The sequence below is a fragment of the Tachyglossus aculeatus genome, chromosome X1 (assembly GCF_015852505.1).
Source record: "Tachyglossus aculeatus isolate mTacAcu1 chromosome X1, mTacAcu1.pri, whole genome shotgun sequence".
In the NCBI taxonomy this organism is placed as follows: Eukaryota; Metazoa; Chordata; class Mammalia; order Monotremata; family Tachyglossidae; genus Tachyglossus; species Tachyglossus aculeatus.
In genome coordinates this window covers 93600654-93613409 of record NC_052101.1, presented here as the reverse complement: position 1 = coordinate 93613409, position 12756 = coordinate 93600654, and the positions used below count along the sequence as shown (strand labels likewise).

The window sequence follows — 12756 nt, the reverse complement described above, 5'->3', positions numbered from 1 at the left end:
TACATGAAGCTTTCAAAAGCTTTAGGCAATAAAAATGAAAAACCCTTCAGTCGGCCTGAATCGTTATCAGAGTCTAACAGTGTTACTAGCCAGGAAACCCATTCCAATGCCACTTTCAAAACTCTCCTACTCCTTCCCCCCACCGGACTGTGTATATCTATGACAGTAATTAAACTCATTGTACTCAGACATTTGCAATATTTTCTGCCTAATATAAATACCTACTATGCTGTTTTCTATTAGATATTTACTTCTTTTATTTTGAACCTCTATCACATCCTTAGGGATCTTCTCCCCCTCTAGACTGTCAGCTCATTGTGGGCAGGAAACTTGCCTATTAGCTCTGTTATACGGTACTCTCCCAAGTGCTTAGTATAGTGCTCTGTACCCAGTAAGTGCTCAATAAATACAATTGACTCTCTACCAAATATAAAACTAACATCCATGCTAATAATAATAATGATGGTATTTGTTAAGCGCTTACTATGTGCCAGGCACTGTACTAAGCACTGGGGTGGATATAAGCAAATTGGGTTGGACACAGTCCCTGTCCCGTTGGGGCTCACAGTCTCAATCCCCATTTGACAGATGAGGTAACTGAGGCCCAGAGAAGTGAAGTGACTTGCCCAAGGCCACACAGCAGACAAGCATTAGAGCCGGGATTAGAACCCATGACCTTCTGACTCCTAGGCCCAAGCTCTATCCAATACGTCAGGCTGCTATATTAGCTGCCTGCTGTACTGGACACCTACTGTGTGCAGAGCACTGTACCGAGTCCTAGTGTGTGTGGAGCACTGATTGGGTGTTTCTGAGAGAGACAGAGGAACCATAGGAAGAAATTTCTACCCTTGAGGAACCTAGGGTTTAACAGACTTCTCAGCGGGGCAAAGGACAATATTGGAAAGAACTCCTGCCCCCTTCATAACCGGCAGACCACCGCTCTCCCCTCCTTCAAAGCCCTCCTAAAAATCACACCTCTTCCAAGAGACCTTCCCTGACTAACATTTCATCCCTCCACTCCATCCTTTCTCCCTTCTGTGTCGTCTATGTACTCGGGTTTGTACCCCTTCACGGCACAGAAACCGCCCTCTCAAAGGTCACCAGTGATCTCCTTCTTGCCATATCCAATGGCCTCTACTCCATCCTGATCCTCCTTGACCTCTCAGGGGCCTTGGACTCTGTGGACCAGCCCCTTCACCTGGAACGTTATCCCACGTTGGCTTCGCTGACTCTGTCCTCTCCTGGTTCTCCTCATATCTCTGGTCATTCATTCTCAGTCTCCTTCATGGACTCCTCCTCTGCGTCTCACCCCCTAACTGTGGGGGTCCCTCAAGATTCAATTATGGGTCCCTTTCTATTCTATATCTGCATCCACTTCCTTAGAGAACTCATTCATTTCCATGGCTTCAACTGCCACCTCTAGGCAGATGATACCCAAATCTACATCTCTTCCCCTGATCTCTCTCCAATCTTGCATCTTCTCCTGCCTTCAAAACATCTCTACTTGGATGTCCTCCCGTTACCTTAAACTTAACACATACAAAACAGAGTTCCTTATCTTCCCACCCATACCCTAACTTCCCCCTGACTTTCCCATCACTGTAGATGGCACCACCATCCTTCCTGTCTCACAAGCCTGTAACCTTGGTGTTTTCCTTGACTCCTCTCTCTCATTCAACCCACATATTCAACCCATCACCAAATCCTTTTGGTCCCATCTTCACAACATCGCTAAAACTCATCCTTTCCTCTCCCTCCAAACTGCTACCGTGTTAGTACAATCACTCATCCTATCCCGCCTGGATTTCTGTAACAGCCTCCTTGCTGACCTCCCAGCCTCCTGTCTCTCCCCACTCCAGTCATTACTTCACTCTGCTGTCCGGATTCAGGACATGTCACCCCATTCCTCAAAAAACTCCAGTGGTTGCCCATCCACCCCGGCATCAAAGAGAAACTGCTCACCATTGGCTTTAAAGCCCTCCACCACCTTGCCCCCTCCTACCTCACCTCACTTCTCTCCTTCTACAACCCAGACCACACACTTCGCTCCTCTAGTGTTAACTCTGCCTCCATCTCGCCTGTCTCGCTGCCAACACCTCACCCACACCCTGCCTCTGGCCTGGAACACCCTCTCTCCTCAAATCCAACAGACAATGACTCTACTCCTCTTCAAAGCTTTATTGAAGGCACATCTCCTCCAAAAGGCCTTTCCGGACTAAGCCCCACTTTTCCTCCCCTCTCACTCCCTTCTGCATCACCCTGACTTGCTCCCTCTGTTCTTCCCCCCTCCCAGCTGCACAGCACTCATGTAAATATCTGTCTATTTATTTGTATTGATGTCCATCTCCCCTATTCTAAGCTGTCAGCTCATGGGCAGGGACTGTTTATTGTTGTAGTGTACTCTACCAAGCGCTTAATATGGTGCCCTGCACACAGTAAGCGCTCCATAAATATGACTGAATGTATTGAATGAATGAACTCACCCAGGGTATTGTAGCTCCCTCAACAGGATGGGTGCCCCATGCCCCAAAAGTCACTAGCTTTAGCCTCTTGTCTACAGTTCACTCATCCCTCTGAATCGCCCCCACCCTCCAAGGCCTCTCACCCTGATCAGCGTTTGCACACAGTAAGCACTCAATAATAGCCTGTGAGCCTCATGTGAGACAGGGTCTCTGTCCAACCTGTTTAACTTGAATCTACCCCAACACTTAGAACAGTGCTTGATACATCGTAGGCATTTAACAAATACCATAATGATGATAATAATAAATACCATTGATCGAATGATCCCTCGCTACTTAGACTGAGAGCCTCAGGTGGGACAGGGACTGTGTCCCATCTGATTATCTGGTATCTATCCGATGAATCAATCAATCAATGGTATCTATTGAGTGCTAACTGTGTGCAGAGTGCTGTACTACGTGCTTGGAAGAGTACAACAGAGTTAGCAGACATGATCCCTGCCTGCTACAAGCTTACAGTCTAGAAGGGGAGACGGAGATTAACATAAATTCTTAATTCATCCATTCATTCAATTGTATTTATTGAGCACTTACCGTGTGTGGAACACTGTATTAAGCACTTAGGAGAGTACAATACAACAATAAACAGACATAATTTAGAGATGTGGACATAGTGCTGTGAGGTTAGGGATGGGAAGAACATCCCAGGGCTTATTACAGTGCTTGGGCCATAGAAAGTGCTTAACATGATTATTATTGCTGTTATTATTGCTGGCCTCTCTCTCATACCTAAATCCCACTTCACCCTGGAAGAAAGTAGGCAGCCCCACAATTCTCTCTCGCTTTCCTCAGTCCAGTCTGAACAAACCCCCTCCCCCTCCCTCCCTACTCCTATCCAAGCTTCATTTGCCCCCCCATCCTCCCTTCCTCAACCGCCACCCTCCCCTCCCCTTCCCTTCCCTTCCCCTCACCGTACTTCGTTCTCCTCATCATGCCTCGTTCTCGCCTGTCCCGCCATCGACCCCCGGCCCAAGTCATCCCCCGGGCCTGGAATGCCCTCCCTCTGCCCATCCGCCAGGCTAGCTCTCTTCCTCCCTTCAAGGCCCTCCTGAGAGCTCACCTCCTCCAGGAGGCCTTCCCAGACTGAGCCCCTTCCTTCCTCTCCCCCTCGTCCCCCTCTCCATCCCCCCCATCTTACCTCCTTCCCTTCCCCACAGCACCTGTATATATGTATATATGTTTGTACATATTTATTACTCTTTATTTTACTTGTACAAATCTATTTATTTTATTTTGTTTGTATGTTTGGTTTTGTTCTCCATCTCCCCCTTTTAGACTGTGAGCCCACTGTTGGGTAGGGACTGTCTCTATATGTTGCCAACTTGGACTTCCCAAGCGCTTAGTAGAGTGCCCTGCACACAGTAAGGGCTCAATAAATACAATTCCCCCTTCCCTTTCTTTCCATCTCCCCTTCCCTCTCCTTCCCCTCCCCCTCCCTTCCCTTCCACCTTCCCTCCCCTCCTTCTCTTCCACCTTCCCTCTCCTTCCCTTCCCTCTCCTTCTTCTCCCATTCCCTCCCCTTCCCCCTTCCCTTCCCTTCCTCCTTCCCTCCCGTCCTCCATCCCCTGCACTACCTGCCGGGGCTGGGGGTCTTGCGTGCGGGGTGCTGGACTGAAGCGGCCGGCGAAGAGCCGGGGCCGGGGACTCGCTACCCAATATGGACCTACTGGACGGAGAAAGCTAAAAATAGACCACGGAGGGGGCTCGGAACATACTCACTCCCACACGTGGGAAAGGGGGCGGCGGGGGGGGCATTGCAGAAGCCCTCCGACTCGACACGCGGTTCTTTCGAAGCCGCACCCGCTCCCTCCGAGGGGAGATTTGAACCCGGCGTCGTCCGTGGAAGGCGGGTAGGTTCGGCCCACCTAACTGGGAACTGGGACTGTGCTAATCGCTCCCTTGACTTCCAGGAGCCAGCTAGGAGAGTTCATTCATTCCGTCGCATTTACCGAGCGCTTACGGCGTGAGCCATCCGCCCATCCGCCAAGCTAGCTCTCTTCCTCCCTTCAAGGCCCTACTGAGAGTTCACCTCCTCCAGGAGGCCTTCCCAGACTGAGCCCCTTCCTTCCTCTCCCCCTCGTCCCCCTCTCCATCCCCCCATCTTACCTCCTTCCCTTCCCCACAGCACCTGTATATATGTATATATGTTTCTACATATTTATTACTCTTTATTTATTTATTTATTTATTTATTTATTTATTTTACTTGTACATATCTATTCTATTTATTTTATTTTGTTAATATGTTTGGTTTTGTTCTCTGTCTCCCCCTTTTAGACTGTGAGCCCACTGTTGGGTAGGGACTGTCTCTAAGTGTTGCCAACTTGTACTTCCCAAGCGCTTAGTACAGTGCTCTGCACACAGTAAGCGCTCAATAAATACGATTGATGATGATGACGATTGATGATGAGCAGTAGAGACGATACGACCCACAGAGACAATACAGCAATAACGAGAGACGGCCCCCGCCCACTGGGAGCTCACAGTCTAGAGGATTTATTCCTATGCTTTCGCTAATTTCCCCCTCCATGGATGGGCGGCAGTCCAGGGAGCTTCTTAGAGCTTCCCTCTCGTTCTTGGGACCCACGGGCTTCTCGTGACTTGGCCCCCGGGCTGTCCTCGTAAGCCCCTCCGTCCATCTTTCGGGAAGATTCCTTCGTCTTGCGGCTCCCAGGGTAAATTCTTCCCCGCCACGGCATGTGCCGAATTGTACTTTCCAAGGGTACAGTGCTCTGCACACAGGAAGTGCTCAATAAATACGATTGAATGAATGAATGTGTCCCAGTCCCTCCCCCCACCCACCCAGTAAGGTCCCCTCTAGACTGTAAGCTCACTGAGGGTAGGATATGGGCTTTGGAGTCAGGGGTCATGGGTTCAAATCCCGGCTCTGCCAATGGTCAGCAGTGTAACTTTGGACAAGTCACTAAACTTCTCTGTGCCTCAATTACCTCATCTGTGAAATGGGGTTGAAAACTGTGAGCCCCCCCGGGGGAAAACCTGATCACCTTGTAACCTTCGCAGCGTTTAGAACAGTGCTTTGCACATAGTAAGCACTTAATAAATGCCATCATTTTTATTATTATTATACCATGCTTTCCCAAGTGCTTAGTACCATGCTCTGCACACACTAAGTGCTTACTAAATACAATTAGTGGGTTGATTGTTTGAGAAAGTGGCAAGTCATGGACAGACTGACCTTCGATGTTGAGGTGGTGAGAACTGTTGCGCAGTGGGGGCGCTTTTTGCATATTAAGGACTGCCTTTCCAAAGAAAAATGACCTCTGTGGTTGTGGTCCTAGCGGGTGGCAACAACACTCATCAAATGACCTCATGCAATTCAGTAAGAGAATAAACGAAAGTAAACCCAACTGCACCAAAAGTAAACTCAGCTTCACCCTTTCACTCTCAAAACTATGCAAATATTGAATTATGAAACTCGAGACTTGATAATTTTCCCTTTTCTGATTTTCTGTCCTTGTTTCCTTCTAATTTTCCCCCCAAACCAGGAGTGAGAGTAAGGCCGATCCATCCAGAATGGGCGCCGGTCAAAGACTAAGTGCCAGATTGCTTGTTCTGTTCTGTATTATTTTGAAGGAGAGACATTTTAGAGGGGCACTGTTTTCTTCAGCTCTGAGCCACCTAGATTGGGGACTTCACAGTAGTGTGGAGGCTGGGCTGCCACTGGCATTGAGCAGAACTCGCCCCTTCACTGTGCTCATCTGAGGCCATGGCATGGGGCCCAAACTGCAGTTTTGCCAATCAGTCAATCAATCAATCATATTTATTGAGCACTTACTGTGTGCAGAGCACTGTACCAAGCACTTGGGGGAGTACAATACAACAGAGTTGGCAGACATGTTCCCTGCCCACAAGGGGATTACAGTTTTGAGGGGGAGACAGACATTTAAATAGATTACGGATGGGTATGTAAGTGCTGTGGGGCTGAGGGGTGAATAAAGGGCACAAATCCAAGTGCAAGGGCAACCCAGAAGAGAGAGGGAGTAGGGGAAATGAGGGTTTAGACAGGGAAGGCCTTTTGGAGGAGATGGGATTTTAATAAGGCTTTGAAGGTGGGGAGAGTGATCGTCCGTCAGCTGTGAAGGAGGAGGGAGTTCTAGGCATCAGTCAAAGGACATAGGCAAGGGGTCTTGGCCATAAGATAGACGAGATCAAAGTACAGTGAGTAGGTTGGCATTAGGGGAGTGAAGTGAGCATGCTAGGTTGTAGTAGGAAATCAGTGAGGCCGAATAGGAGGGAGAATGGTAGTTGAGTGCTTTAAAAGTGATTTGGGTGCTTCAATCTGACACCAAATCCTGTCAGTTCAACCTTCACAACATCCCTCAAATCCGTCCTTTTTTCTCCACCCAAACTGCTCCCACATTCATTCATTCAATTGTATTTACTGAGCGCTTACTGTGTGCAGAGCACTGTACTAAGCACTTGGGAAGTACAAGTCAGCAACATATAGAGGTAGTCCCTACCCAACAACGGGCTCACAGTCTTCAAGATCCCACATGAATCCTCTCTTGCCTTGATTACTGCATCAGCCTCCTTGCTGACCTCCCTGCCTCCTGTCTTTCCCCACTTCAGTCCATACTGCACTCTGCTGCCCAGATCATTTTTCTACAGAACTGTTCAGTCCATGTTTCCCCACTCCTCAAGAACCTCCAGTTGTTGCTCATCCACCTGTGCATCAAATAGAAACTCCTTACCATAGGCTTTAAATCATCAATCACCTTGCCCCTTCCAACTTTACCTCAATCAATCAGTAGTATTTATTGATTGCTCTCTGTGAGCTATGTGCTTGGTAGAGTACAATACCACAGAGTTCATTGGTAGACACATTCCCTTCCCTCCAGGCACTACAATCTACAGTCTCTGCCCACAGTAAGCACTCAATAAATACCACTGATTGATTGATTGATTGATAAGTGCTGCCGTGAAAATCAAGTGCTTAAAGGGGACAGATCAAAGGTCCATCAGTTGTGGCTGCTTAGGGAAAACTTCCATGGATCCACCTGTCTCTTATGGTGCTACCTCTCATCTCCTACTACAACCCAGCCCACATTCTTTGCTCCTCAAATGCCAGCCTACTCACTGTATCCTGATCTTGCCTGTCTTTCTGATGACACCTTGCCCACGTCCTGCCTCTGGCTTGGAACTCCCTCCCTCTTCATATCTGACACACGATCACTTTCCCCACCTTCAAAGCCTTCGATCACTCTCCCCACTTTCAAAGCCTTAGTAAAAACACATCTCTTCCAAGAGGCCTTCCCCGACTAAGCCTCGACTTCTCCCTCTCCCTGCTGTGTCACCCTTGCACTTGGATTTGCACCCTTTTTTACCCCTCCCTCAGCCTCACAGCACTTATGTACATAACCATAATTCATATATTTGCATTAATGTTTGTCTCCCCCGCTAGACTGTAAGCTCGTTGTGGACAGGGAACATGTCTGCCAATTCTGATACAGTGTACTCTCCCAAGTGCTAAGTCCAGTGGTCTGCACATAGTAAGTTCTCAATAAATTTGATCGATTAATCAATTAAAACCGATGGTAAGGAGTTTCTATTTGATGTGGTGGTTGCTGGGGGGGTCCAGAGGAGTGGGGATCCATGGACTGAATTTTTTTTAGACAAACAATCCAGGCAGCAGAGTGATGTATGGACTGGAGTGGGGAGAGACAGGAGGGAGGGAGGTCAGCGAGGAGGCTGATACAGTAGTCAAGGTGGGATGGGATAAGTGCTTGGATCAACATGATAGCAGTTTGGATGGAGAGGAGAGGGAGGATTTTAGCGATGTTGTGAAGGTAGAACCGACAGGATTTAGTGACAGATTGAATATGTGGGTTGAATGAGAGGCAGCCAGTTGGCCTCTGACAGTGCGAACAGCTCCTATAGGGAGCCAACATGGTTCTGAGTACGTTATGGGGATGAAGAGAAAGCCGGCCCGTGCTCCTGCTGCTTGGCTCCAGAGGGACTCGGCTTCCAGCTTGGTTTGGGACCATGGTGATGTCTCCTTTAAATCCTTTAGCTCTGCCCCCTGTTCTGGTATGAGTCAGTTTTTACTTTTTCACTCCTGCCTTAAAACTCAAAGATGGAGAAAAAACAATATTCGGTCAGGCATGGAGCATTTACTGAGCAATTCAGAGGGTACCAAAGCAGACATTTGGGTAGAAGACACTGAGAAGTAGGCATAATGTGGTGGAGTAGAAAGAATATGGTTTAGGAACCAAAAGAAACAGTGTGGCTCAGTGGAAAGAGCACAGGCTTTGGAGTCAGAGGTCATGCGTTCAAATTCCGACTCTGCCAATTGCCAGCTGTGCGACTTTGGGCAAGTCACTTCACTTCTCTGGGCCTCAGTTACCTCATCTGTAAAATGGGGATTAAGACTGTGAGCCCCCCATGGGACAACCTGATCACCTTGTAACCTCCCCAGTGCTTAGAACAGTAAGCACTTAATAAATGCTATTATTATTATTACTATTATTATTAAAGGACCTGGGTTTCAGTTTCAGCTGTCTTTGCCCTGTCGGATGACCTCTGCACTGTGTTTTTTGAGAAGCAGCATGGCTTAGTGCAAAGTACAAATCCCTTCCCAGGACACTGAGGTGCACTGCCACTGTGCTCCATGTCTACTTTTTTGCCTCCCAGTCAGACCTCTGTGTTACCCCTTGCCCCATCTCTACCACCCCTCTCTCTCATCTTGACCAGAACCCCATTTTTTCTCAACCTCAGCCCCCCAGACTTCCTCTTCACACAACACACTCCCCTCCCTTCATTTCCTCATCTCCTTCTCCCTCTCCTCCCCCCTCCCCCATCTCTTCAGAAGTAAAAGGAAGCAGGAGGATAATAATAATAACAATAATAATGATAGCATTTGTTAAGCACTTACTATTTGTTAAGCAAGCACTGTTCTAAGCGCTGAAGGAGATAGAAGGTAATCAGGTTGTCCTACATGGAGCTCACAGTCTTAATCCCTATTTTACAGAAGAGGTAACGGAGGCACAGAGAAGTTAAGTGACTTGCCCAAAGTGGCAAGTGGCAAAACCGGGATTAAAACCCACGACCTCTGACTCCCAAGCCTGTTCTCTTTCCACTAAACCACGTTGCTTCTCTAGGATGTTCAGGAGGATGTTCAGCCTCTTCACCTAGGACAAGTTCTGCCACCTAAGTTTGCGTTCTCTCCCTCCGGGGATACACGTGTCGAATTCCGTGCGAGGGTTTGTTTTTGGCGAAATTGGTGTCGCTAATCTGTCTGCAGCATTTACATCTATGTGAGGACCAGATTTCGCTCTTTTGTGGCTGTCAGAACCTTAAACAATTCAGCATTACAATGAACCGCTGGGAGGCAATAACATGTGGCAGTCAGTAATGAGGAAGCTCTTTTCAAACAGAAGCTTCAGGAAGATCATAATCCAAAAGCAGAACTGAAGACTGCACTAGGGTGCTGCAAAGAGCAAATGCAATAACAACGGCAAAGGACAATTTTTACATGTGCCACAATGAGGAAGAAACTGGTGGTCACACATCTTTCATTTTAGACACATCTTCACATAACAGATAAACTTCACTGTCAGTAGTGGCATCTCCAAACACAAAGGACAGCTTTATCAGTGTGTCCCATATGACTTTCCGTCTCTGTCTGTCTCTGAAACTCCCTGTTTGTCTGCCTCTATCACTCCGTCGGTGGTTGCCTACATCTCTGAAAATATCCACCTCCGTAGTTACTTGCTTGTCCCTTAAAGAAAGTCCAGCAGACTGGGGAAAATGTTGGGGGAAGAGGAAAAAAAATCAGTAAGAGGGATGTGACCAGAGATGGGGGCAGGTTATGAACAGTCAAGTGGGGATCCCTTATCCGAGTTTGCCTGGGATCCCCACTTGAATGATGGGCCTGGAATGATGCGGGGAAGCAAAAGGTAATATATTTTGACTTCAAAAAGGGTTTTAGCCTCCTCTGTGGAATACTGTTCAACACTGGGATGAGAAAACCGTGGCCTATAGTAGTGCTTTCACCCTTTTCGATCCTATGGCAAATTGTAAATTTGTTTCTGCTTTCTGATAGACTTGTGATCTGTATCAACACCTGCCCAGTGGATGAATTTCCTTCTGTTCAGCTGGTTCGCTCTCTCTCCCGTGTGGTAGTTATGGCATGTGAAGCCCTGGAGACTGTAAACTCCTTGTGTGCAGGGACCATGTCTACCTACTCTGTTGTATTTTATTCTCTCAAGCGCTTAGAACAGTGCTGTGCATACAGTGAGCACTCAATACATACCATGGGTTGATTAACTTACAAAAAGCGAAAGTAGGAGGAAGAATGATGTAGTGGGAAATAGCAAAAATGTTTCACGATGAAATAGCTCCAGTGCTTAGAACAGTGCTTTGCACATAGTAAGTGCTTAATAAATGCCATTAAAAAATAGCTGAATAAATAGTTGAATATATAAACATATGAATAAAAATATACATTTGCACATAAGTGCTGGAAATAGAAACAAATATGTGTTAAAGTGACATCATTGGGGTAATATCAGGAATGGCTTCTCACGGGAGGTGGGATTTCAGGAAGGCTTTGAATAAGGGGGGAACTGTGGTTTGGCATATTTTGAAGAGGAGGGAATTCCAAAGCTGGGGAACAGCAAGAGCAAAGGATGGAAGAGGAAGAGGTGAGAGTAAGGTACAGTTAGAAGGTGAGCTGGGGTGTAGAAAGTGAAGGGAACTGGTATGTAAGGTGGAGTAAACTGGGGAGAGTCTTGAAGTCAGTGGTAAGCAGGTTCTGCTTTATGTAGAGGAAGATGGCATTAAGGCACACAATCGGCTCCCACCTTCCCATTTACCCACCATATGCCAGCTCTCACTCTTCATTCCTCTCAAGCTAACATGCTCATCACGGTCTCTTTGTCTTCTCTCCTGCCTCAAAACCCTTGCTCTCTCCCTTCCTCCTGTGTGGAACTCTGTCCTCCATCAAATCTGCCAGACCACAACTCTCCCCATCTTCAAAACCTTTCCAAAATCTCATCTCCTCCAAGAGGTCTTTCCCAATTAGTTGTCTCTTCTCTCCAGGTGATAGCTCCCTAACTACCACCTCAACACTATTGTACCAAGAGATACACTGTACTCACCACCATCTATAGCACTTCTATACATATCATAATTGTGGTATTTGTGGTCAGTGCTTACTATGCACCAAGCATTGTGCCAACCACTAGATACAGGCTAGAGAAAAGATGATCACATCGGACACAGTCCCTTTTTTCTAAACAAGGCTCACAGTCTTAGGTGGAGGGAGAGCAGGTATCTGATCCCCATTTTCAGAGGAGGAAACTAAGGCACAGAGAAGTTAAGCGACGTGCCCAAGGTCACACAGCACACAAGTGACGGAGCCAGGATTAGAACCCAGGCCTCCTGGGTCCCCGACCTCGGTTTTTTCCATGAGGTCACACTGCTTCTCACTGGGCTATGTTGTCTACATACTCTTTTACTTGGTCACTACTTAAGCGCTCGGCTAAATATTCCCTTTTCCCTTTGTATTTGTAAATTATGTTTGTGTCCGCCTCCTCTGCTAGACTATAAACTCTTTCAGATGAGGGATTTTGTCTATTGGCTCTGTTGTGCTCTCCCAAGTGTTTAATCATACAGTAGGCTCTCAATGAATGCTATCGATTGGTTGATTGTTTAGGAGATTCATTCATTCATTCATTCAATCGTATTTATTGAGCGCTTACTGTGTACAGAGCACTGTACTAAGCACTTGGGAAGTACAAGTTGGCAACATATAGAGATGGTCCCTTCCCAACAGTGGGCTCACAGTCTAGAAGCGGGAGACAGAGAACAAAACAAAACATATTAACAAAATAAAAGAAATAGAATAAATATGTACAAATAAAATAAATAAATAAACAGAGTAATAAATACGTACAAACGTATATACAGGTGCTGTGGAGAGCGGGAAGAGGTAAGGTGGGGGGATGGGGAGGGGAGGGGGGAAAGGAAGGAGGGGAAAGGAGGAGGAGATGACAGCTGGATGACATAGAATAAATAATTGAATATCCACATATTCATAAATGCTGGGTATGAATATCGAAACATAAATGCCAGGAGGTTGGGGTGTTGAGAATTAATTTGGGAAGGTTTCCTAGGGGAGGTGCAATTTTAAGAGGACTTTGAAGATGGACAGGCTAAGGCCTGGAGATGTGCAGGAGGGAGTTCCAGGTTGGGGGACCAGTGCCAATAAGGGG

General features: G+C 47.1%; 1 protein-coding gene across 2 annotated transcripts in view; it reads right to left on the bottom strand.

Moving 5' to 3' along the window:
- KBTBD12 (kelch repeat and BTB domain containing 12) overlaps positions 1–4134 on the bottom strand; it is a 74063-nt gene extending 69929 nt beyond the window's left edge. For both annotated transcript variants that reach the window (XM_038739974.1, XM_038739977.1), the window contains exon 1: positions 4097–4134. The gene's annotated coding sequence lies outside the window, so the exon portion shown is untranslated. The remainder of the gene's footprint in view (positions 1–4096) is intronic.
- Positions 4135–12756: the final 8622 nt, after the last annotated feature.